This window comes from Hyperoodon ampullatus, assembly GCF_949752795.1.
Source record: "Hyperoodon ampullatus genome assembly, chromosome: 8".
Classification (NCBI taxonomy): Eukaryota; Metazoa; Chordata; class Mammalia; order Artiodactyla; family Ziphiidae; genus Hyperoodon; species Hyperoodon ampullatus.
In genome coordinates, this window is record NC_136921.1 from 28,136,706 (window position 1) to 28,161,669 (window position 24,964).

Below are 24,964 nucleotides of genomic sequence, written 5' to 3' on the forward strand. Positions count from 1 at the left end.
ATGAATTGATACTTATTTAATAAAGAGTTTTTTAAAAATGTGGTTAACAAAGGTTTAGTTTCCACAATTGTGGGTAAACTCTTTTATTGTAGAGAGGATAGGGTCTTACCTATTCAAAGAAGTGGTAAAATGGTAAAGTTTGTTATATTGTGTTCTCAAAGGGTTGATAATATGTTCTCGTTTCTTTCTGTAAAAAAAAGAAGTTAGGAAATTAATAATTTAATCTCTGATCCATGTATATCAATTACATCATGTAGGTTAATACTGAATTCAACCCATGGCTTTATTCCTATATTGGGTAACTGAGACTATGAGATGAATTTCGTGATGGTTCCTTATAGTCATACACTGAGCATTTACAAACAGCTAGGTCCTTTTCTGAGTGTTTCGAATAGAGAAGTGAAAATGCTAACTGTTGCAGACTTTTTCTTACTTTTTAGCTTCACTCCAGTGAAGCTTTTATAAAGAAAAAATAATATTTTAAATTGTTTAAATTGTTTTCATCTAATAAATAGTAGGCAATTGTATTCTCTCTCAAGAGAATATATTTGTCCTGGTAAATTGTTAATTACATCCAGTAAGCTTTAAAGGACTGGGCCTCTAGCCCAGTCTGCACTGATTCTGTACAGCACAGGATGGAAGGGAATTTTTTAACAACTAATTACATTTTCTGTCTAGAGTACTAAACTTATTTTGACATTCAGAATCCTAAAAGTCATTCTGGATTAGTAGTTCTGCTTAGAAATTCCACTAAAACAATACAAATTATTTCTTACTCAAATAAACACAATTACTAGAAAGCACTAGCTTTGTTTTGTACCTTAGAAGCCATTCAGGTGTACTCGCCCTCAATACATGAGTGTCCTTAAATGCAAGGGGCAGAGCTGAGGCTCATTTTCAAGTCCTGCTCTCTTACAATAGATGTCTAAATCTACACATCACTATGTGTCTCCACCAAGGCCTGTGTGATTTTCACATCTGGTAAAACAGACCCCATCCTGTTCTCAAGGAAGATGTTGCTCTACTAGTAAGGAGCCCTAAGAGTTAAACTGAGAGCTGTTAATTCTTCTTCAACGCCCAGAAGGAAGGGTAAACTTGGAAAGACATAAAGCAGGTGCCTCAGTTCTTCTCTGTGCTCCTTCAAAGAAAAATGTGTATATGGATATGAGCAGACAAGGTTTTGATTCAAAAGTGACAAACACTGACTGGGCCAGGACCTGTATTAAGTGCTTTTACATGTATTAGCTCACTTAATCTGTGAGCACTCACATACAATGTACAGTAGCAAACAAATCTATTAACGCATATTAAAGACAGAAAGGCTTAACATTTAAAAAAAAAAAAAGAAAATTCTGCAGGCAAGAAGAAACACAGTAGAATTTTCCATTCCCTCAAATAACTTGATAGATACTTTAGGAAAAAAAAAATTGACTACCCAGACCTCTGTACACAGCTATTTTCTCCTTTAGTCCAGCTCAGTGGTTCTCAAATTTGGAATATATATAACATTATTATACAGAGTGCTATACACAATAACAAGACTCTATAATATAGAGTTCTATGCACAATAACAAGACTAAAGAACTTTTTTTTTTTGCAAATCCTCAATAACTTTTATTGAATTGTTAATGATTTCAATAATTGGAAACAACATCAATAAATTAGTTAAATAAATGACAATACATTTGAAGACTAGAATATTTTGCAGCTTTTAAACAGTATCAACTAGCGTTATGAGTACTGGTATGAAAAGATAACCAAAATATAAAACAAATGTTTAAACAGAATGTAAAGTGAAAATAGCAAGCTGGAGAATACTATACATATAGTAAGACTAAAGAATTTTTAAGGGTAGTTTTGATCAAAAGGAAATTAAACCTTACAGGTTGATTTTAGAACAAAAAGAAAATGGTAAAGCCGCTCCGGACCTTGTTCAGAAAGAAAGAGTTTTGGGGTAATTAATCAATGAATACTGAATAAAATATCATCCTTTATTTCTTCTTTAAGTTCCTTCTTTTCGTTAAATTCTTTAACGTGCATAGTTTTTTCACTTCATCTTCATGATTTTCAAATTAATGTGCACACACATATATGTGTGCAAGTACAAAATTATATATGTGTGCATGTATATTTTACTCTAGTAAAAATAAGAAAAATAGGAATTCTCTAAGAACAGGGGTCAGCTAACTATGGCCCATGGACCCAGTCCATCCTGATGCTGCCTGTTTTTCCAAATACAGCGTTCTGGGCACACAGCCACGTCCATTCATTTCCTTGTTGTCTATGACTGCATTCATGCTCCACTGCCAGAGCGGAGTAGTTGTGACAGAGACCGTGTGGTCCTTTATATATTTATGTATCACCCCAAATATTTACTATCTGGCCCTTTACAGAAAATGTTTGTTTACACCTGCTATCAAGGAACACGTTCGTCATTTGAGTAACACTAAAAACAATATTGAAAAATAATCCCGTCTTTTAAAGTTTTCCCCAAAATTAACTCAATAGTTATATATGAATGAGAGAAATTCCAGCCTTAAACACTTAAAAACTAATTTCATTCCAACACAACTGGAGAATTATTGGCCAAAGGATGAGATGATTATTTGAAAGTTGACCGTGCCCAGTACCTATTAGTCATAAAAATAATGCCCCGTTTACCCATCATCCAGACTTTTGTGTGGTTTTTTTGTTTGTTATAAAATTAAAATGACTATCTTTTTTCTAGGCTTTATTTTATGAGAAAAAGATAAATGCCATCTGGGAATTATATTATTATTATTATTATTATTATTATTATTATTATTTTAGTTAATTTTTTATTTGTTTTATTTTGGGCTATTTTGGGTCTTCGTTGCTGTGCGCAGGCTTTCTCTGATTGTGGTGAGCAGGGGCTACTCTTCGTTGCAGTGTGCGGGCTTCTCATTGTGGTGGCTTCTCTTGTTGCGGAGCACGGGCTCTAGGCATGCGGGCTTCAGTAGTTGTGGCACACGGGCTCTGGAGCACAGGCTCAGTAGTTGTGGCACACAGACTTAGTTGTTCCGCAGCATGTGGGATCTTCCCAGACGAGGGCTCGAACCCGTGTCCCCTGCATTGGCAGGTGGATTCTTGACCACTGCACCACCAGGGAAGTCCCTGGGAATTATTCTTAAAAAGCAACTTATGGCCTATTCCATAAGGCACATAAAATCGAATAGTCATTTTAAATTAACACAGTGCAGTTAGAGGTGATCATTTTTATTCCACACCAAAAGTTTTAAACTAACACAGTTTTTGTTAAGAATATTGTTTGGCACAATTTTAGTATTTGATATATTATATAGACGGGCTGCAACACCACTAAAATAATATTAGCAAACACTTACACAGCACTTATTATGTGCCAGACAATGTTCCAAGCACTTCATATACATTAATTCACTTATTCCTCACAATCACCCTCTAAGGAGGCAACTGTTATTATCCCCATTTTACAGGTGAGAAAACTGAGGTCAAGAGACTTTAAATGCCCTTTTCAGCATGACACAGCTAGAAAGTAGTCAAGCCTTTCAGCCTTTATAGACCCTGAGAGTTGGTTTTAGATCTTCAACTCTGGTTAACGACAAGTTCAGACAAAGGCTTTGTGGCTTCTCTGAGACGTGGTATTTCACCAATGGAAAATTGCAGCTTACTGGAAATACTTAGCACATCTATTATTCAGTATATTCAGCTTCTTGAACAAATTGAAATTTACTCAGCTGCTCCATTATTTCTATCAGGTTTGCTTATGCCACTTTCCAGAACTTCTTAGAGCTGGGTCTGAACATTGTCGAGAATCATGACTGACATCTGACAAAATCAACTGGTTGACAATGATATTTAAGGGCTGCTTATCCATGATAGAGAACAGGATGTGCACTGGCATCAGAAAGTAAGATGTGTGAATCATTTAAGGAGGAACCCAAGACAAACATTCGTTCAGCTATAAACAAAATCAGCTTCTATCAGTTGGTTACTCAGATAAATAGGACGTGCAGTCAATGCACTTAGGCTGCATATAATACATGTCTGGCTGTGGTATATTTATATGCAAGTTATGTGACACCTACAGGGTTGACGTTAGAATGATAAATTCATGCAGACTTTCGGAATCTCATGAAGAAAATATTGCCAAGGCGTGGTTTTCCCGACTGATATAAGAACCCAAGTTTCATTAAGCAACAAAGTAATGATGAAACCTTTCCTGGATTGCCAGACCAGGATATACTTTTCATTAACCTTTGAAATACATTCTAGCATTAGGTGTCATTTGGTTATTTTTCACATTTTGACAGTCTTTGTTAGGTAACCTAAACGCTGAGATGCTTGAAGTTGCTGGAATCCTGAATAGCATTTCTGCCGGCTAAGCTTAACCTTACTGGCTAGCGTTAGCCTACTCGGTTAGCTCTCAAATAAACAATATTAACATCGTTGTCCACCTCTATCAATCTGCTTTATGAGGTTTTGAACAGTTCATGTAATTCAGTGCACTTGTCCAGGATAACAAGATTTCAACTAAATTGCCAATACCGCTGGGAAAATATCCACAATCCAAGCAGTCTTTAAATAGGAGAGCAGCTACCAACATAAACCATTTAGTCGAACATACTACTAAACCATTTCTCTTCCCTAAAGGTTCAAAAGCAGTTCATTAGCACTGGTTATTTGTGAGGAGCTGAAAGTCACGGTGAACCAAACTCACTGATAGTTGGACAGATGAGAGAAAAGATCTTCCTTTCTTAGTGCTTTTGCCAAAGTTCTTTTAGGAGAACAATATGTTTCTTGCAAAGGAAACATGCTTAAAAATATACATTGGGAAGAACTAAGGACAGTTAACACAAACCCTATTCAGAACATATGGTCTCCAGTTGACCAGAGAATCTAGGTAAGATAGACAGTAAGAATTTCCCCTTTTAATCCCCAAACCTGCTACTCCAGGCTATTGCCAAGGACTAGCTGACTGCATGAAGGTGACAACAGAAATTATCTAGTCTTGCCCAAAGAATCTCAACATAATTCAGGGCAGTAAAAATAGGCTACAAATAGGTGAAGGGTAAAGGACTGGATTAGTCAGAAAAGTCAGTCAAGTTTCTGAGTCTTCACAAAATAAAGGTTTATATACTGTTCATACAAATCCTGATGTGAGCAGGGTAACTCTCCTGGTGGAGACCCAGTAATCTGACTGTATTCTTCTCATTGCTCAACTAACTCATGGCCTCAAGATTGCTGCAGCAGGAGAGGAAGCCATCTGGAGGGCTGTGCATTGGTTCCTCCATGCTTTAACATGGAAGGGACACACCTCACTGCCTCTCACAGCCTCCTGGACTGAAACAACAACACGGCTCTGCCTCAGTGCAAGGCACTGAGAAACAGGGAAGACACATGGAGGTTTGCTGAGCAGTACGAGTCTCCATTGCACGAGGGAAAAAGGCATGATGAGATGCCCAGTGGCTGTTTTAGGGCCCTGTTTAGATTCCTTCCTTGTTGAGAAGTGTTGAAAAGAAATAATGCTCAGTGATATCAGCTAAAAACTTGTTTTGCTAAATTAACACATGCTGACCCTCACTGTGTGTGTGTGTGTGTGTGTGTGTGTGTGTGTAAATAAATAAATAAGTAAGTAAATATTTTATTTTCTTAACATGAATTGGCACTGCAATATAGAGAACCTTGGGGAGCAAGAGGGCACCTGTCAGTGTTTTCACTTGCTGATGTATTGCACTGATGTTTTCTGCTCAGAATCAGATACAGCTGAAGAACTAACTAACTTCTTTGCTTGACAGAAAGCCATCTGTTCATTTGTTTCTAATTTTTATACAAACACTAACCATTTTAAAAATGGTAGAATAAGTTAATGCAGATGCTCAGGTTCATGAGGTGTAAGGGAAGGGACTGGGTGGGGAGGGGCACAAAGGAAACAAGGCTGCCACGAAGCTTATCGTGCCAGATGTCACATAATGATTTTACTCTCATGTTCAAAACTTTTCTGTCAAAGTGATAAAGACTAAGTTTCTTGGCCTGGCCTCAAGGGCTTCCATACTGTGACTCTACGTTACTTTTTCAAGGTTATCCCCAACTTTCTACCATCACAAGCGCTCACAGCTTCTTAGACTAGTTATTTTGTAGACCTATTAATTGCCCTTTTCATTGCAGCTTCATATTTTTCTTCTTCCCTTCTGCAAAGTCCTCTTCTTTCTCTTTTCCATGTCTTCTTGCCTCCCTGCCTCCCTCTCTTCTCTCCCTTCCTTATGCCCTCTAGGTTTGGCAACACCTTGTGGAACTGAAGCCCTCTTCTCTAAGATCCCCCCCACCCCATCACCTCCAAGAATGCCCACTGCTGCCTGGTTCTTGTTTTTATCACTTATTTCGCATACATATGAACTACTTTGTGTTGTTACTTAAGCTTATTGAAATGGAAACAAGTTCACATCCCCACCCTTTTTTCTGCTTTCTTTCAATTCTAGAAGTCATTGGTTTCTATCAAATATACGAATTCTTTTTTTCATAGTATTTTGAGTTCAAAACAAATACAAATGAAGGACAAAAAATATTAAGCCATATAAGAATATACAATGCACTTCAAGTAAGGCTGCCATATTATTAACTTGTCTCAAGAGGTATTAGCAATTTACACTTCTATTTCCTTACACCATCAGCAGCACTGTGTCCTATTAATTTGTTTAATGTCTGTCCCACCTCACCTCAACTAATCTGTTAGCTCTAGATGGCCAGAGGCCATTTTCTTTTGTATGTACTCTCTTTTGTATTACTGTACTCCCTGGTTGGGAGCAAGTACTTAATAACCATTCATCAAATGAATGAAAAATTGAAGTATGTACTCCCAAAATGGAAAAGTATGCTGATACTTTAATTGCGAGTATATGAACTCCTCTGTTTCAAGCAATGAAATCTCCTTATCTACCTGGCTTACTGTTTCCCTGATTTGAAAGTGGGTTCAATGAATGAAAGAATGATGGCAGTTTATTTCCCTAAACATTCTGGTTAGAACTTGGTTAAATTAGATCTTTGAAATAAAAATAACACAGACTTTAGATACGGAAGCTGTTTTGGAACCCTGGCCTATCACCTACTGGCCGTGGAATACTGGGCAGAACTTTTGACTTTTTGGATCCTCAGTTTTATCATCAGTAAAATAGAGATTATCAATGCTATTTCCCTTACAGAGCTGCTGCAAGAATTAAATAAAATCATCTGTAGAAAAGTGCTCTGACAATTGTGGGAAATTGTGATGTGTCAATATCAATCTTCAAATGGTATTTCTTCACCCCTTAGCACAACTACATACACTTGCGAAGAGATTATGTATTAACTTGAACAAACTTCATGCCAATACAAGATTTGTTAGCTTCAACTCTTCTCTTTACTTTTGCTTAGCTGCCAAATCCCTTTTGTAAGTTCCTAGGACACAGGATGTCTTTGGGAAGGACTGTGTCAGATAAAGAAAGAATCTCATTCACTAACAGCCCCAAGCTCACCTGCTGGGAGCCATCTGTCAACCTGCAGCAGCGTATAGAGATTTCACCAGGAAGGCATTTGGCTGAACCCGGGTGACAGCGCACCAGGCTATTTTTGAGGTCACACTGAGCACTCAAGTTCCAGCTGTGGCCTAAAGAAATAAGAATTCAGCCCACTGATGATGTTCTTTGCCTGAGCTTCTGCACTCTCTGAGGATGACATTCTTGACTGCTGTTATCATTTTAAAAGGCATGCATTTAGAAAAGAAGACTCCACCAGAGAGAGGAACATACATGCTGGGCTATAGTCATCTGACCAGAAAAATAAAATTCTGGCAAATCTACTTTTCATCCGAAGAGCTGAAAGCTCTGGAAGCAGAGGGATCTCATCAACTTACTGGAGTGCTGGGGAGGAGTTTACAATTAAGGCTGATCTCCAGCTGATTCAGGTCCTTCATCTTTTGCTGCATATTGTTCAAGAGGCAACCTGTGATAACTTAATGAGCACAGAGGAGACTAAGTTGCCACCCACCCCTCCCCCTTCTGTAAGGCTAATTTGAAATATCTTCTTTTCCTCCTCAAGTTATTTTCTTAACAGTGGCAGCCAAAGTTTTATTACTAAAGAAATTGCCAGTAATGACCTATTTTAAAAAGTGAAGATTTCTTAATGGAGTGAGAATATTACTTGCTTGCTGAGAAAATGTATCAAAATAAAAGCTAGCCTTGAAAGGTATCTAAATCTGCTATATTAGCACTCCAAGGTGTTCTGGAAATTCTATAACCATATTTATTCATGCATGATATGTCCCATCAATAATCTTAAAATTATTAAAACACACAAGGATAAATCATTAAGATTTCACCAAACAAAAGGGGAGGACTTGGCATGGAGATGCTATTTAAAAAAAAAAAAAAGAATTTCGGGGCTTCCCTGATGGCACAGTGGTTAGGAATCCTGCTGCCAATGCAGGGGACATGGGTTCAAGCCCTGGTCCGGGAAGATCCCACATGCCGTGGAGCAATGAAGCCCGTGTGACCCAACTACTGAGCCTGTGTTCTAGAGCCCACGAGCCACAACTACTGAGCCCACATGCCACAACTACCAAAGCCCACGCGCCTAGAGCCTGTGCTCTGCAACAAGAGAAGCCACTGCAATGAGAAGCCCATGCACCGCAACGAAGAGTAGCCCCCGCTCGCCGCAGCTAGAGAAAGCCCGCATGCACCAACGAAGAACCAATGCAGCCAAAAATAAATAAATATATTAAAAAGAAAAAAAAGAGTTTGCCTCCCTATAAATAGGAGGCAAAGGAGGAGGCAGATCATCTGCTGGGGAGCTCTTTGAAGTGTTTTCTCCCCCTCTTCTATTATTCTGTTGGTGGCCATGTAATTTCCCTCCTTTCTGCTCTTTTCAGGAGGGTGTTCTATTATTATGCTTTATTTAATTGGCTTAGATTTAAGTAAATAAATAGACACCACTGAGTTGAAGGGCAGTGGAATGGAGGGAAGAGGAAAGCAGAGATCAACACAGGAGGAGGGACACAGAGAGATAGGGACTGCAGGACTGGAGCCAGATAGCAGAGAACCCAAGCACTGCATGTTAGTGAAAGGCTTTTATCTAAAGCTCCTAGTGGCCACTTAACATTTATAATCAAGCCATATGTGTCTGATTTATACAGAAACATATGAAAATAAGATTAAAGTCTAAGCATTAAAAAAAACCAGCAAGTGAGCCAATGAGATTGCAAATATTCCAGCTGCTCTGATTACTGTTGTTCCAAAGGAAATGTGAGGGCTGCTGATGCCTTGCTTGGGCTCCCCTGGGACCATATCAGCCATCTTTGGTATTTGCAGGCACAGAAGTCTGCTTCAGAGGTAAGGTTTTACCCTCACACTCTGAGAGTGGTTTTTAGAGCTACTCTAGGCCAATGAAGAGGCAATAGTCTTTAAACAAAATTATTGCAACTTTAAAGGTGTATAACTGGATCACTTTGCTGTATACCTGAAACTAACACAACACTGTTAATCAACTATACTCTGATATAAAATAAAATTTTTTTAAATTTATTATCTTTTTAAAATTGTGGCTTACCATAAGTACACTAAGAAGTCTTGGAGTCTTAGGGTGGTCTAACTCCACGTGCCAGTCTACTCTCTGCCCAATCCCACTGACCACCCCCATCTCTCAGGATCTTCCTAACACAGTGAAGTCCAGCAGCCTGTCCTGTGAGTACCCCCTGCACCTAGTGACTGGCATTATGTCATCTTTAGCAGAGGCTTGACTTCAAAGACTTTAGAAGTACCTTCTTAATGAAGGAGCCCAGATCCTACAGGACAGTGGTTTTGTTTGTTTAATTTATTATTGATTTTACTTTTCCCATCTCACATCCATCCTATTTTTAATGTAATGCCAAGCTGAAATTCATTCAGCTAAAAGAAAACTCATGCAGCTAAAGAAAAACAACAAAAAAATAAAAACAGATAATAAAGAGACTGGAAGCCATTTGTGACCTTCTCTTTGCTTCAGTTTCGGATGCTCTATCTGGTTAGCATGAACTTGAAATTTTCACCAGGCACAGCAAGTCTGTTCCAAGTTCTCCACTGGTTCTTTGGAGATTTCCTAGTGACCACAGAGGGGGATTAGGCCCTGATCTAATGAAAGGTAATCTTACCAACAGCCTCCAGAAATTCACTGAAAGCCATTATAGTAGAGCACAGACATGAAGGAGTGAGGACTCATTAGATCCAGATATAACTTTAAAATAATACTAAAATCTGGAATACAGATTTCTACTAAATTGTTTGTAAGAAAATACATATACCTCCACTGCAGGAACAAAAGATACAGAACTTTAAGCGTCAGAAGGAAGTTATAAGCTTCGCTGTCCTCAAGATTCCCTTGGAAACTTGTTCCAATATGATTTTATGTCTTACAGGAGCCCATGCACAATTGCAAAAGGCCCTTCATTTCTCACCATGGTCTTGAATCTTTTTTTTGTTTGTTTGTTTGTTTGTTTTTGCGGGCCTCTCACTGTTGTGGCCTCTCCCATTGTGGAGCACAGGCTCCGGACGCACAGGCTCAGCGGCCATGGCTCATGGGCCCAGCCGCTCCGCGGCATGTGGGATCTTCCTGGACCGGGGCACGAACCCGTGTCCCCTGCATCGGCAGGCAGACTCCCAACCACTGTGCCACCAGGGAAGCCCAAAAGCTCATGTTTTAAAGAAACCCCACAGACCTCTCCTCTAGCACCTTTACTGGGTCTTTCTTCCTTTTTTTTTTTTTTTTTGTTCAATAGTGATACATGCTGGTAGATTTTAAGGTCACTTTACATGATGTAAGGCTTGTTTTTCCTGTATATTTTCTACTTGTTAAATTGTTACAACTGGAAGCAATTTTCTTATATTCACACTATTCCTGCCTATAAAGTGTTACCTCTGGAAGCTTCTTTTAGACATGTGTCAGCCAGTTGTACTTAGCAAAAGAGGCTCATGTGTTATACTTTGTTTATTACAAATCTGCAATTTTGTTGATGACCGTGGACTTCAGTGGATGTTGACTGGGGTTGTAAGACTCATATATAACTCCATTCATTTTCTTTTTTCTGGATACTTCTTGCAGTGGGTCACTATTATAGCAGTTACAGCAAGAGGCTACTTGACAGAGTGGTAAAAAAGGCTTTGGAGCCAGCAAGACTCCTATGTAGCAAGTTATTTAATTTCTTCATCTATATATTGTGGATAATAATATCCACTTTCCTGCAGAATGGTTTTAAGAACTAGGGGTAGGTTAGGGAAAGTTTCTGATACATATTCAGTGTTTGTTACATGGTAGTAGTATTGGGTACTAGTACCATTACTACTACACCTAATGAATTGGGTAAGGCTGGTTTATCACAACACTGAACAGAGAAAGGGTATTGCTACTTACTATGTTTTTTAGCACTTTACAAACATGGGTAGACATCACAATCACCTGGGATCCTGGTTAAAAAATCAGATTCTTGGCTTCCATTCTAGGGATTCTGACTCCAGAGGTCTGGAGTGGGTCCAGGAATCTATATCCCCTCACAAGTGCTCAATACGATCCCTAGGAGGGTGATCTGGGGATCACAATTTGAGAATAACTGCTATATAACAGAGACTTAATTCTATTGGTATAATCATGAGTATTTTGACTGTCACTATATCAGTTTTAAAAAAATAAGAATATTGTTCTCAAGATATTAGCTTAGTTTAAATGTTGTTGTTATTGTTGTTTTTTAACTGTACAGGCTTTAGCTTCTATAAGTGATACAAAATAAGCCCCAATATTTTTCCTAATAATTTATGGAATGTTTCTCTTGTTAAAAAGCCTGATTTTTAGCTTTTTAGCTAAAAATGCATGATAGACTCTAAAATTTAATGAAAGCTTTGGATTCACACCCATGTAGGCATGACCCTTATTTGTATAAAGGCTTCCTGGGTCCCATTCATATACTTCCTGGGAGGCAATGGACCCCAAGTTAAAAGTATTTAGGCTAAAGAATTTGGTATTAACCATTTGCTGTTTAGAGAACTATTTCTGTACTCTTTAGATTTTACAGGTCTAAAACATGGTTATTGTGCAATGGAAAAATAAATGTGACCTTTAAATATCTATTTACTCTCTCTCAAGTAGCTTTGATTGCTTATCCTGTAGGAGGATTGGAAAGAATAGTTCTTTACAAAATTGAATTGGAAAATTCTAATAAGGAGGCTGTTCATTCTGTGAAAAGAACACAAGTTTCTACTTTGGATAACAAGGAATTCGGTAAAAGCAAACTTTAAATGCTACCACATTAAATTCTACCACAAGTTTTGGCAAAGCAGATATGTATTACCCAGCAAGTTTGATAGTTTGTAATGCAACTAAGCCCTAGGAAAGAAATGTAGGCAATGCCCAGTTTCTTTTTGTTTGCATTACCTGGGGGATTAAAATACTTCAATGGTCCAGTGCTCTTAGGAAAAATACCAAAACCATTTCCTTGTCTTGGAATACCTGGCTTTATTTATCGCTCCAGCCTCATTTTATACCATGCTCCCCTTCCCCTCAGTTCTCCTGTTACACTGGCCTCCTGGCATCCCCCCCTTATATGCCATGTTCCTATAGCCACAAGGCCTTTGCATGTGCTTTTGCTCCACTTGGAATGCTCTTTTCTGCCCTCTTTGCCTACTTAATTATCACTTACTCAAAGATCACAGCTAAATTATCCTCCCTGACAAGGTCAATTCATGAATCTCTCCTACACAGCCCTCATCATATTTCTAATTTTGCATTTATTTATGATTATTTGATTATAAGCTTATTCCCCACTAGACTGTAAGCTTCATAAGGACAAGGACTATAACTGTTTTTGCTACCCAGACTGTAAGGACTTGGTGCTCTGAGACTATTAACTATATGGAAGAATGAATAAAAGAATGAATGAATGCTTGCATCATATTGTATCAACCTAGCATCTAAAATAATAAGAAACAATAAGTATCTAGATAAAGGTCTAGGAGTACCTCTTTGAGCTTTAGTTTCACGTGCATAAAAGGAGAGCATTTGAGTAAATAATCACTGGGTTCCTTTTCAGTTTAAAAATCAGTGTTTGAACAACCAAATGTTCATCAACTGATGAACTAATTAACAACATGAGGCAGATCCATTTGGCGGAATATTATTCAGTCAGGAAAAGCAATAAGTACTGATACTTGCTACATCATGAATGACCCCTGGAAATATTATGCTGAGTAAAAGAAGCTTCTCACAAAAAACTATATTGTATTACTTTATTTATATGAAATGTCCAGAAGAAGAGGCAAATCCACAGAGACAGAAACTAGATTAGCAATTTCCAAGAGTACATGGGAGGTAGAAATGGGGACTGACTGCTAATAGGTATGGGGTTTCTATGGGGGTGATGAAAATGTTCTAAAATTAGATAGTAGCGATGATTACATAACTCTGAATATACTAAAATCACTGAATTGTGTATTTAAAAGGCTGGATTTTATATGTGAATTATGTCTCAATATAGCTATTATTAAAAAATCAATGACCCAGTGGCTACATTAATTCATAGCTTTAATATTAAAATCTAAAATAATTCAGTAAATATTAATTTTTTAAAACATTTGCTTTCAAAGAGTTAAGCCTATCTTCCCATAATAGAACAAAACATTCAGAATATCCATTCTGAATATTTCTTCATTTGTTACTATATATTAGACACTGAATTATACCCCCTCTACTTAGACCTTATCAAAAAATGCATGCAACACCCTCACTGATTTCAAGGAGCTTATATAATCATATCTGGGATGGTAATTAACTATAACACAAAACACTGGGTTGAGAGTTTTGTACAGAAGAAAAAGTACAAATCAGGGATTATGCTGAGCCAAAGGAAAGATTATACTGAATTCCAATTATTCAGGAGAGCCTGGTATTTCAGATGAGCTTTATAAAGTTACATATGATTTGGACAATCAGAGGATGAGGGATAGAAGAAGAAGAAACTGAGAAAATAGCAGAAGCAAAAGAATAGAAGCAGAAGAGAATGAGGAAAGTAGTTCTCATTAGAACTACAAGTGATTGGTGACACAAGGAATTTGGGGAGATAGAATGGGAAATATAGGCTGGGGCCATATGACAGGGAGCTTGGAATTCTAGTTGGAAGACTGTATATCCATTCTGTAGTAATAGGGTTTTAACTGGAGGTTTTAGGTAAAATATCATAAATTAGTTGCCTTTTAGGAAGATTAATCTTGAATTGAAATGGATGAGTTCATCAACCATGTGTGGAATGAGTGTCTTGGGATGGACCAACAGTCTTGGGATAGACCAACAGTCTTGGGATAGACCAATGGTAGGGTGGCAGGGTGAGGAAAGCTAGTAAAGACAATAATGAAGGAATAAGACAAATCAACATTGCAGAATCTAATGAAAAAAAGATTTCAAGGAGAAATGGATGGCCATGAATAATATATTTTATGTACATGTACAGTATTTAATCTTTAACAGTCTTCTGATGTATTATAACCTGTCTGAGTTCTCACCGTCAGTTGTGGGGGGCACAGTCAAGATTGAAATCAAGTTTTCAGTATTCTTTTCGCGGTATCATTGCTGCAACAAAGAGAAGTCATTCAGCATAAAGGCTAAGAGGCAACCATTCAGGATTTTAATAGATTCAGGGGATCTCTCAAAAAGTGTTTCACCAAACAGTAGGGTGAGAAAAAGAACCATTTAGCAAAATGCTAAGAAGAGAATGGGACAGATAAACGAGGCAGTAAGTGGAGTGGCCATGTTACAGGAGTTTGGATAGCAAAGGGAATGAGAAGACGGTAGCGAGAAATATTAGCAGGTTTAAGAAGTATGCTTTTGGGCTTCCCTGGTGGCACAGTGGTTGAGAGTCCACCTGCCGATGCAGGGGACACGGGTTCGAGCCCCGGTCCGGGAAGATCCCACATGCCATGGAGCGGCTGGGCCCGTGAGCCATGGCCGCTGAGCCTGCGCATCCGGAGCCTGTGCTCCACAATGGGAGAGGCCACAGCAGTGAGAGGCCCACGTACCACAAAAAAAAAAAGTATGCTTTTAGTCTGGGACTTTCAGAATAAGGATTCTGGAGTAAAAAGGTACCAGACTAGTCAGGATCCAGCAATGAAGCACATTCACAGGAGTAAGGCAGCCATATGATATTACATTGAAGACCACTGAAAGGGAGGGAATAATTTACCTTATTTCCAAAATCTGTTTGATATGCACTACTGACCCTGATATCAAATTTTATATTTTCTCTTCATTAATTCATCTTAGTCAGTGGTACAGTTGTTTCTCCTTGTATTTAACTATATCTCTTAGGACAGTGGAAGGAAAAAAATTAAATATTCAGACATCCCTCAACTTTTGAAAACATTTTAAATGTTAAATTGGATCCAATGTTTATACAGTTCCCAACTCTATTTGAAAGTGGAATGCCACCTACTGGAAATGTATCTTGAATATGTATACTATAACACAAAAAGTGTTGGAGATTAGATGAGTTTTGTTATCATTTCATTATACTAACTGGCAGATGCTATTAGTTTTTCTGATCATTAAAAATAGAACAACTTTAAAATACATTTAAGGTTAACACATATTTCTGCTGGAGTTTAACAGGAACACAACAGCAAATGATACATTTAATGTCATTAATGCTATAAGTTAACTGTGCAGTCCTCTTAAAATAAAAATATCAGTCCTGCTTTACCACATATCATTTGAGTCTCTTGAGCATTTGACTACCTGCTGTGGTTATTGTTTCTTTAAATGACAATTAAATTATGGGGTTACTCAGCTTCAAACAGGAGCCTCATAGATGCAAAAATAAATGACTCATAGACATGATCTCAACTATCAAATGTCAATTATTTATTAGATTCAAAATGATGTCATCAAAACAAAAGAATGATTTGTACTGATTTTTCTATAGCTTCCCTATATGCCCAACTTAATAGAGACGGATGCTAATTAGTTTCTGATTACAGTGGGTCCACAAAGTGAATCTACTATATTTTTAATACCTTTTCAATTTCCTTATTCTTTCTTTACATGTTACTACAAAGAGGAAACCTGCCCTTTAACTGTGCCTGAAAACAAAATATGTGTAGTCATCGCTGGCAACTCTATTTCTTCCTTTCTCTCTTTTTTTTTTTTTCTTTTTTAACCCTTGGACATATATTTAGAAACAGTTTTCAAGTAAGTTTTCTGAAAAAGCCAGAAATCAGAAAGACTGAATAACATTACTAATGGCCCTCTGTTGTGGTGTTAAGCATATGGATACTTTCTCAAAGAAAAGCCTTGACATATGATTTTAAGTGAGGAAGACTATTTTCCAAATTTGGAAAATTTCTTTTCAATTTGATTCTTTCATCATAGCATGAACATAGGTCACGGACTAATGAACTGACCATTTATAAAATGAGTATGCACACGAACAGCCATCTGTTCTCTGTTTAACACTAGCTTCTATCCTTTCTCAAAAGGTCAAGGTCTTGCTCTTTAGTTGATTCCCAGATGACTGTCTGAAGTTGTTAATATCTGACAATGCTACCTGAATTTGATACCATCAATTGCAAGTTGAAATTGCAAGTCATGAAAAAGATGCAGGATTTCTTGAAAAGCATGAAGGCAACACTGGAGAAATGCTCAAATAACAGACAAATCATGGAAAAATAAAGATCTGGTATGGTTAGATCAGTTCCCCAGGGAAGAACAGAAAATCCACAAGGATGAGGACATAATATTCACTTTAGCAGATAATTATTTGTATGTCACAGTAATTATAAAGAAACTAGGGAATATTGATTAAGCTCTTGAAATTTTTATAAAAACAGCTTTTCTAAGGAGACACTGAAAGGGTCAAATGAGACATGAAGGATGTTGAACTGTACTACACTAAAATCTGTAGGGAAATGATTCTGAACAAAACCAAACAACACTTGATTCATTCCTTTTTCTTAGAATCAGCATATTGTTGTAATTATAATATAAATATTTCTATGAAGAGTGATAACAAACTTATTTCATAACATCTAATTTTACTTTTTCAAATTAAAGGTTGCCTCACATTTTTCACTGTTTTTAGTGAAATTTGATCTGCGTTTGAAGAAGAGGTACTTCAAGTGTCCCCTATTCTGATACCAATTATTGTCAATTAATGAGGGCCTCTTGTACGTGTTTAACACAAAAGATCTAATTTTGAATCTGTTTCCATAAGTGCTACCTGGAAGTCATACAAAACTGTCTAAGATATTGAATTATCACCAAAATAATTTAGTGGAGAAAACTACTAATGAATAGCAGCTAGAAGAAACCGCATTTAAAAAATTGTTTTCTAGAACAGTCCAGTTACTTCTATCTAAATATTTTTCTTTCAGAGCTTATTTATTCATGTTTGCAGTCTCTCTCTCTCTCTCTCAGAATATTTCTGCTGCACTAACTAAAATATAGTGGGAAATTCCTGATTATGTTTAAAATCTCCATCTCTTTGGTTGTGCATAATATACCATAACTCTATAGTCTTGTCAACAGCCCCTGAAGTTCTCAGCATTTCTGTGGGGAGGCCATTAAATGTGGGAGTTTATTTCAGTAGCAAAAGTATTCTGTTTTGGGATTTGCTGACACTAGCACTTTGTCTTTCCTGCCCCCTTCTACAACATGCCTGGCAAATTATAATTATCAGTATTTTCTTCTATAGCGGATAATTATTTGTTATTTTTGCTTAAGCAATAAAAGAACCTAACAGTGTTCTCCCCACAAACAAGACTCACGTGCAAAGGGTTATAGCCTTGTCTGCCTGCACAATATGGAAAGATCCCAACTGCTCTCCATAAAGCAGACTGCCATTGTAAGTCACTCCAGTGAAATATCAGAAAATTTTATGGAAATCCTTGACAAAAAGCTTCCAAGAGAAAGCAAGATAGTCACATTTAAGATCTCCTTTTTCTTAGTTCCAGTTATCTTTTAACTGCTGATGTTCATACCAGAGAATCTATCAACAAAATGAATGCTGGTAAGATTCTTAAGGCCAGGAGCAAAATTCTTTTTGCTAGAATTTATGATTATGTAGCTAGGGTACTGAACTCCCTGTGTGACAGTCATTTTAGTTAGCTCAAGGGTCAAACTACCAAATTAGCTCAACTGGATCAGGGCAGATTAAGACAGGGATTTTTGTAGAATTCTCATCTCAACGGCGTTGGGCACAGACTCAATGAATACCTCAGTATCAGCTAGGAATACTAAATTGAAATTATCATTAAACAAATGCAATGATCCTAAGATTACAAGTCTGTTCATCCATCTTAGTCCCTACCCTGATCTATAGCCTCTTTTTGGTACCTCTCCTTAAGGCTGGAAAGATCCAGTGGATCTCGAGGTAAAGTAGTACAAACTGGTGCAAACTAGTGAATGCACAGGGTATACAAAACAAAATCCTCCAGCAGACCATGGGACCTGCCAAAGCTCAGCAAAGCAGAGCCCTTAGCTCACCGGAATGTGTAACATGTCCCCCCAGGCGACTGCACATTCCTCTCTCCAGCAAAAGCGGGATATCTGTGGTTTTACTATGGCATTATACAAGCTTTTCCAAATCTCTTTTTTTGCCACCTGAGCATACATAACCCTAAGATTGTTAGATCAATTTTGAAACCAATAGTGGTAATCGTGGGTTGTTCCACAGATGAAAAGACTGGGATGATTACTAACAAGAAATGTTCTCTTATAGTATTATATTTACTTCAAAAACTGAGAGAGATTCTGTCAAAAATGTGCAAAACTGTGGCTTCTCTGTTATGTGGTCAAAAAAGGATGATACAAAGAGAGGAGAAACAGTCATAGAGGGATTAAAGAGTGTGGGTAATTCCTCTCCCCACTTAGCTGTTAACATGGAGCAAAAGGGGCTGCCCACCATCAAGCAGAAAAGCTTTGAATATGTGCCCTTAAATTACTCTGTGCCCTGTTTCCCTCTTCTACACATACAACAAGGTCAATGGTCTGTGCTAAGCCCCACTTTCTTTAGGTTTCTACATCAAATGAGACAATAACTATGAAGGCACATTGGAGGTGATAAAGTTCTTTCTGCTGATTATTGATTAGTACTTGGGCATCTGTCATGAGCAACATGCTAGGTAGAATAAATAATAATAGCCATGCCATATTGTACTTTCTACATTGTACTTTAGCCTTAAATAAATGGAGGGGTTTATTTTTCCCAGAAACTTCTTATTCAGACCAGGTCTGAAGCCAAGGTCTGAACAGGCAATCCTATTCAACTATTATTGTCCCCATGATTGAAGCCAGTTGGACTCCTGGTGGAGTTGAATGAAAGAATGACAGTGCACAGCCAGTAGTCCTCTTTGTTAAGGATGTCTTACCTTTCTTTGATATTTGAGGTTAAGCAGTTTCTTTTGTAAATGGTCTCAGTTCAAGCTACTGATTTTTGAACTTGAGATGTCTGCCTGAATCATTAGCCTCCCTCCTAGGGCTGCCAGTGAGGTGTGGTCGCCAAAGCATATCTTGACACTTTGCTTCCTATTTCCAGAAAATGGGGCAAGTTGTGAAGCCATTTTAAGATTTGGTAGTAAATTTCCAATGTGTAATATTTACTTCAACGAAGTGGCCCCAAGCACCATAGGTAGCTCTTCACTTTTATGAAAACCCCAATGGAGTGGAGATGAAAGCAGCTCTTTTGCCTCTTTCTTGTTTACCCATTTCTGTCCCCCTGTAACCTTATAACCCTAATTATAGGAATGAGATCACTAAGCAGTTGAAACTAACTCCTGATTTATGCTTTTCTGAATGCACACTATGCCCTGCCTAACCTGCCGATTCTTTTCCTAGATAAAAAGAAGTAAGAATGAAGAATTAAGTAGTTAAAGAATGATTAGCTATCTACAGGCAACAGCCCCCTAAGGAGTCCTGCAGGCAGATCATTCCAGCAAGATAACATCTGAAGAGAGGGTCAGCCAGTCTGCATGCAATGGAGAATGATGAAGAACCCAACCTCCTGCCTTGATGATTCATCTTCTTCCCCCCATCTTTTCCTTTAAAAACTGTCCTGGCTGAGCAGAATCTTCCAAGTTGGTCTCTGAACACGAGTCCACTTTCTCCCCAGATTGCCCGCTTTTCTGATTAAAGCACCTTTCCTTTCTACTGACACTTGCCTCTCAAATTATTGGCTTTTGAGCAGTGAGCAGCCGAACCTGAGTCTGGTAACAGAGTTAGTCCAGTTTTGGTATGCTCAGAATCCACTAAGGTTCTTACAGTAACCTGAGTCTTCTTGGTCTCTTTCAGTTGTCAGGAGAGCTGGTTCCTGTCCTGCAAGCTCATTAAAAGAGATCGCCAGTATAAATATGTACTTTTATCGGTAGTAGGTATTAACTATCAATACTAGTAAAAGAGGTTTAGGATTTATTTCCGTATTCATCTTCCTATTTACAGTAGCTCTTCAACGTGCTGGGATTCTGATCCAGAGAGCTTACAAAAGGCTTAATCTTCTGACAGCTCAGGGAGGCCAAGGTGACTCCAAGACAGCTGAAGATGAACATGTGAAATGAAATGCAGTGATTTCATCAGCATTTAGTTTATCACCGAATGGGTAGCCTACTGCCTCTTGGCATATTCTACCTAAATGAATTTGAAGATAAAAAATTTTAGTAGTTTTATTTTTGTTTTAAAAGCCAACGACATTTTTAACCTCCGTAGTAAATGCGATCTGCCAACTTTTTCTTTTTAACTGAGAGTTGATTTGTTTCATTTTGGGGGAGAATATAAAAAGCAAATAAATGGTTGACCTTCATTTGAGCTGAAAACTGAAGCTTAGGCATATCAGGCAATTTCCTTTCAGACTAGATAAAATTTAAAAGATGAACAGGTAGTTTAGAAAAGCAACATTGACAACATTATATGCTTGAGTCAGATGTTGTATAAATTAGTTTGGGAGATTTTTCACACAAAATGTCTGTGAAAAGAGGAATTTATAAAGATGAAACTTAAAGCTTGGAAGAGTTTATGCATGTCACATAAGTAAACAAATGGCCTTTCTTTAAATGCCGTTAAGTAGAAAGTCTGTTTTACAATTTAATTTTAGTTTGTAGATACAAGGTGTCTTGAAATTAAGATTTATCTTTAAAAATATAAGTAAAAATATAAGTAGTACTCCTTCAAAGGGGACTAAGATGCTGAATATCCCTTATCCTTTCTTATCTGCATGTCCTAACAGAAAAATATATTGCCAGTCAAATGTGACTTAACCTTCCAGAACTGATTCGCAGTAAACTTAAGAACCATTATTGATGGAACCCAGAATTAATCAGTATTTTTCTCATTTACATACTTGGTAAATCATTAGCAACAAAAGGGGGAAAAGACACTAAAATAATTAAACTCCCAGGAACTGACCTCTATAGCATACTGATTTCCAAGCTCACTGTTATTTTGGCCATAATTCATTAAAGTTCTCTTTATAAATAATGAATAGCTATTTACCTTTTTTAATAGTGATGTTTTACATGTCAAAGATTATTAGATATCTTATGAAAATCAATAGCATTTTCCCTCTAGATTCAAAAATTTATTTTCCTGAAGTATGAAACATGGTCTGAGTTAAGCCTAAAAAGAATAAGGAATAATTCTTCATGAAAATGTTCCAAAATAAAATCCTACATTATTTTGACTAAAAAATAAAAGAAAGAAAAAAAGAGGGAGAACTGGAAAAGATTAATTGATGAACTATAACTAGTGTATGTCACTAAATATAAATAAATACAAATAAAATAATTGGAATACCAGCCTCCATTTATTGACCATCTCTAAGTACATACTGATTTGTAGTAGAAACGTTGTTAAGTAGAGAGTCTGTTTTATAACCTAATTTTAATTTATAGATACAAAGTCTAAGTCTTTAAAAATTAAAATTTGTAAAGTACTTCACAATCTTGCTAGGTACTTCACAAGCAATTTGACATTTATTCCTCACAACAACTCTGACGCAAGTATGATTGAAATTTACTGGTGAGAAACCTATCCCCCCAGAGTCACTGGCCAAGAGCACATGCCTGTCCACGGGAGACACTTAAACCTGAACTGACATGAGCTATTAGCCTCTCAACAATATGCTTGCGAGTCATAAAAAACTGAGTATGAATCTGTGCACGCAAATTAAGCATAACCTGAACCTGCAGGAAGGGTCGCATAGTCACAATCCTGGCTTAACTGATGGAGTCCTGCAGAGAAGCAACAGCAGAGCATTTGAAATCAGTTGGCCCCAAGTAGCACGAGCACCTAGGGAAGGCTGCAAATTCTAGGCAGTGGCCTCCGAGCTACCCATGGTGTCTCAGCTCCACCAGCCCTACAAGGAGATGTGTCACTTTTGATTTTGCAACAGGGGCTGATGGAGAGCTCCTGCAAAAGATCACATCTATGAGGCCAAAGGCAGAGAGTGGAAAATAATTACTCAATAATTCACCTTTCTTTGAGTCAGGCAATAATGGACCCTTACAACTCTGGGGATTGGTAGGGATTTTGTTACAAATTCGAAGGGGACAAACATCTATCCAGAATAGGTTCTGGTGGTGGATGACCCAGGAAGCGTGTTGCAGAGACGATAAATCCTATTAAGCCAGCTGGGAGGAGTGAGAGCAGCTGGTCGGTCTGGAGGCTGAAATAGCTAGGAAAGGCTCAGAAAAATCTGCATTGCAGATAAGCCTCAAGGGAGACCCCTGAAACTCTTAACATCTCCCCAAGCCAGCTTCTCTCCTAAGAGCAGAGTGGCCTCAGGTGGTGTAATTTAGAATGTATATAATTTTCAGGCTTTTCTGGTGACCTTGGGTGATTTAACACAATTCTACCTTTTGTCTTGCTGCTTTTCACCTGTCATTGTCTTTTTTGTTTTGGTGGGGTGGGGTGGGCAGAAAGGAAAGGGGCACAGTAAACAGAACTGTGCAGTACCTTCCACACTTCTTTTATAAGTCTTATTTTTTATTTAGTGTTAGGTTTTACCTTTATCAACTTTATATCACTCAGCATCAAAACAACATAAAGAACTGAGCATCCACCTTGTCTGTTAAGAAGGGGGTGGAGAAATATAAACTTGGAAAGTCATAATAATCACTACCAAATATAGAGCTTCTGCTATGTAAATTATCTTCATTAATTCCTGCAATATCTTAATGAGGTTGTTATTATCATTCCTGTTTTATACAACCGAGTCTTGATAAGTTCCCAATTTCTCATAGCTGATGATGGGCCAGATCCTGGATTTGAACCCAAGGGTATCTAACTTCAAAGTCTGTACTTACTTCACTGCATTATAACCCAGCATTTGTTAAATGTCTTTTATGTGCCAGACATTCTGCTTGCAAAAGGCAATAATAGCCATAGCCTCCAGAAGTTTCTGCTCTGTTGGGATGAAGGCAATTATAATAAACAGCTTTTTAAATAGAGGCTGTTATTATTAAAAAATAAACTTTTTTTAAGACTTCATATTTTCTAGAATGTGTTCCCAAATAGTAATTCAAGTCTTGTATATGATCTCAAGAAAAGTAATTATTGGTAGGAGGGAGAGATGCATAGATGGAGCACAGAGGATTTTTTAGGGCAGTGACAGTACTCTGTATGATACAATGATGCACATATATCATTATATATTTGTCAAGCCCACTGAATGTACAACACCAAGAGTGAAACTTAAGGTAAAAACTACAGACTTTGGTGATTATGATGTGTCAATGTTCACCCTTGGTGAAAAATGTACCATTTTTTAGTAAGTGATGCTCATAATGGGAGAGCTATGCATGTGTGGCGGCAGGAGGTGTATGGGAAATCTCTGTACCTCCCTTTCAATTTTGTTGTAAACCTAAAACTGCTCTAAAAAAAACAAAGTCTTTAAACAAATGGGTGGGGGCAGAAAAAATAAATATTTAATTAAAAGGTGAGAGCACATGCATGGTTTGGATGACCCAGGGAATGCATGGGCTTTTGATAAGTGGAACTCTGGTTGAGATGTCAGTTAGCTATGCTTTTTAGGGAAAAAGAAGAAAATAAAGGATCAGTCTGTCAGTCAGTCAACATTGTTCTTTGAGCACCTACTCTGTCCCAGTTCTTTCAGCGGGTTCTGGGGTTATTGTCAGGATTGGGACCGACACTCAATGGACATTCTAGTCTTGTGGGACAGCCATGCATTAAATTGATAAATATAAGCGAGAGAAATGCAGAGTGCTATGAGAGCATGTGATACACGGGCCTATATTAGACCTGAGGCTGGGAGATGGCTTAAGGCTTAACCATGAAATCTGAGACCTAACTAATGAGCAGGACTTAGTAAGTACAGGGACAGAAGAAACAGGAGTGGAATGGGAGGTGAGGAGAGGAGAGTAGAGAGAGTGTTCCAGGCAAAGAGGAAAATAAGTGCAATAACCCCAAGGCAGTAAACTCAGGATGGGCTGGAGAGTCAGGCAGAGGCCACATCATGGATGGCCTTGTAGCACAGTTTATAGATTCCTGACTTTATTATGAATACTATGGTTTTCAATACAGGCATATCATGATTATATTGCATTTTTAAAAGATACGTCCACCTACTATGTGTATAATGACTTGTATGGAGCAAGTGTCCATGCAGGAATCTGTCATGGTTGTTAAGATCAGAGATGATGGGAGACAGACTAACACAGTCTTTGGGGATAGAGAAATGGATGGATTTGAAAAATGTTTAGGAAGTGGAACTGATGGGACTTAGTAACTGACTGGACAGGTATATTTTAGGTAGCAATTTTAATATAAATATTATTTATATAGTCAACAATAATACTTGCTAAAATGACATTTCAGAGTCTTTGAAAGTAAATATAAGGTTGCAAAGTTGGTATACAAATGATGACTAGGGGGCTTCCCTGGTGGCGCAATGGTTGGGAGTCCGCCTGCCAATGCAGGG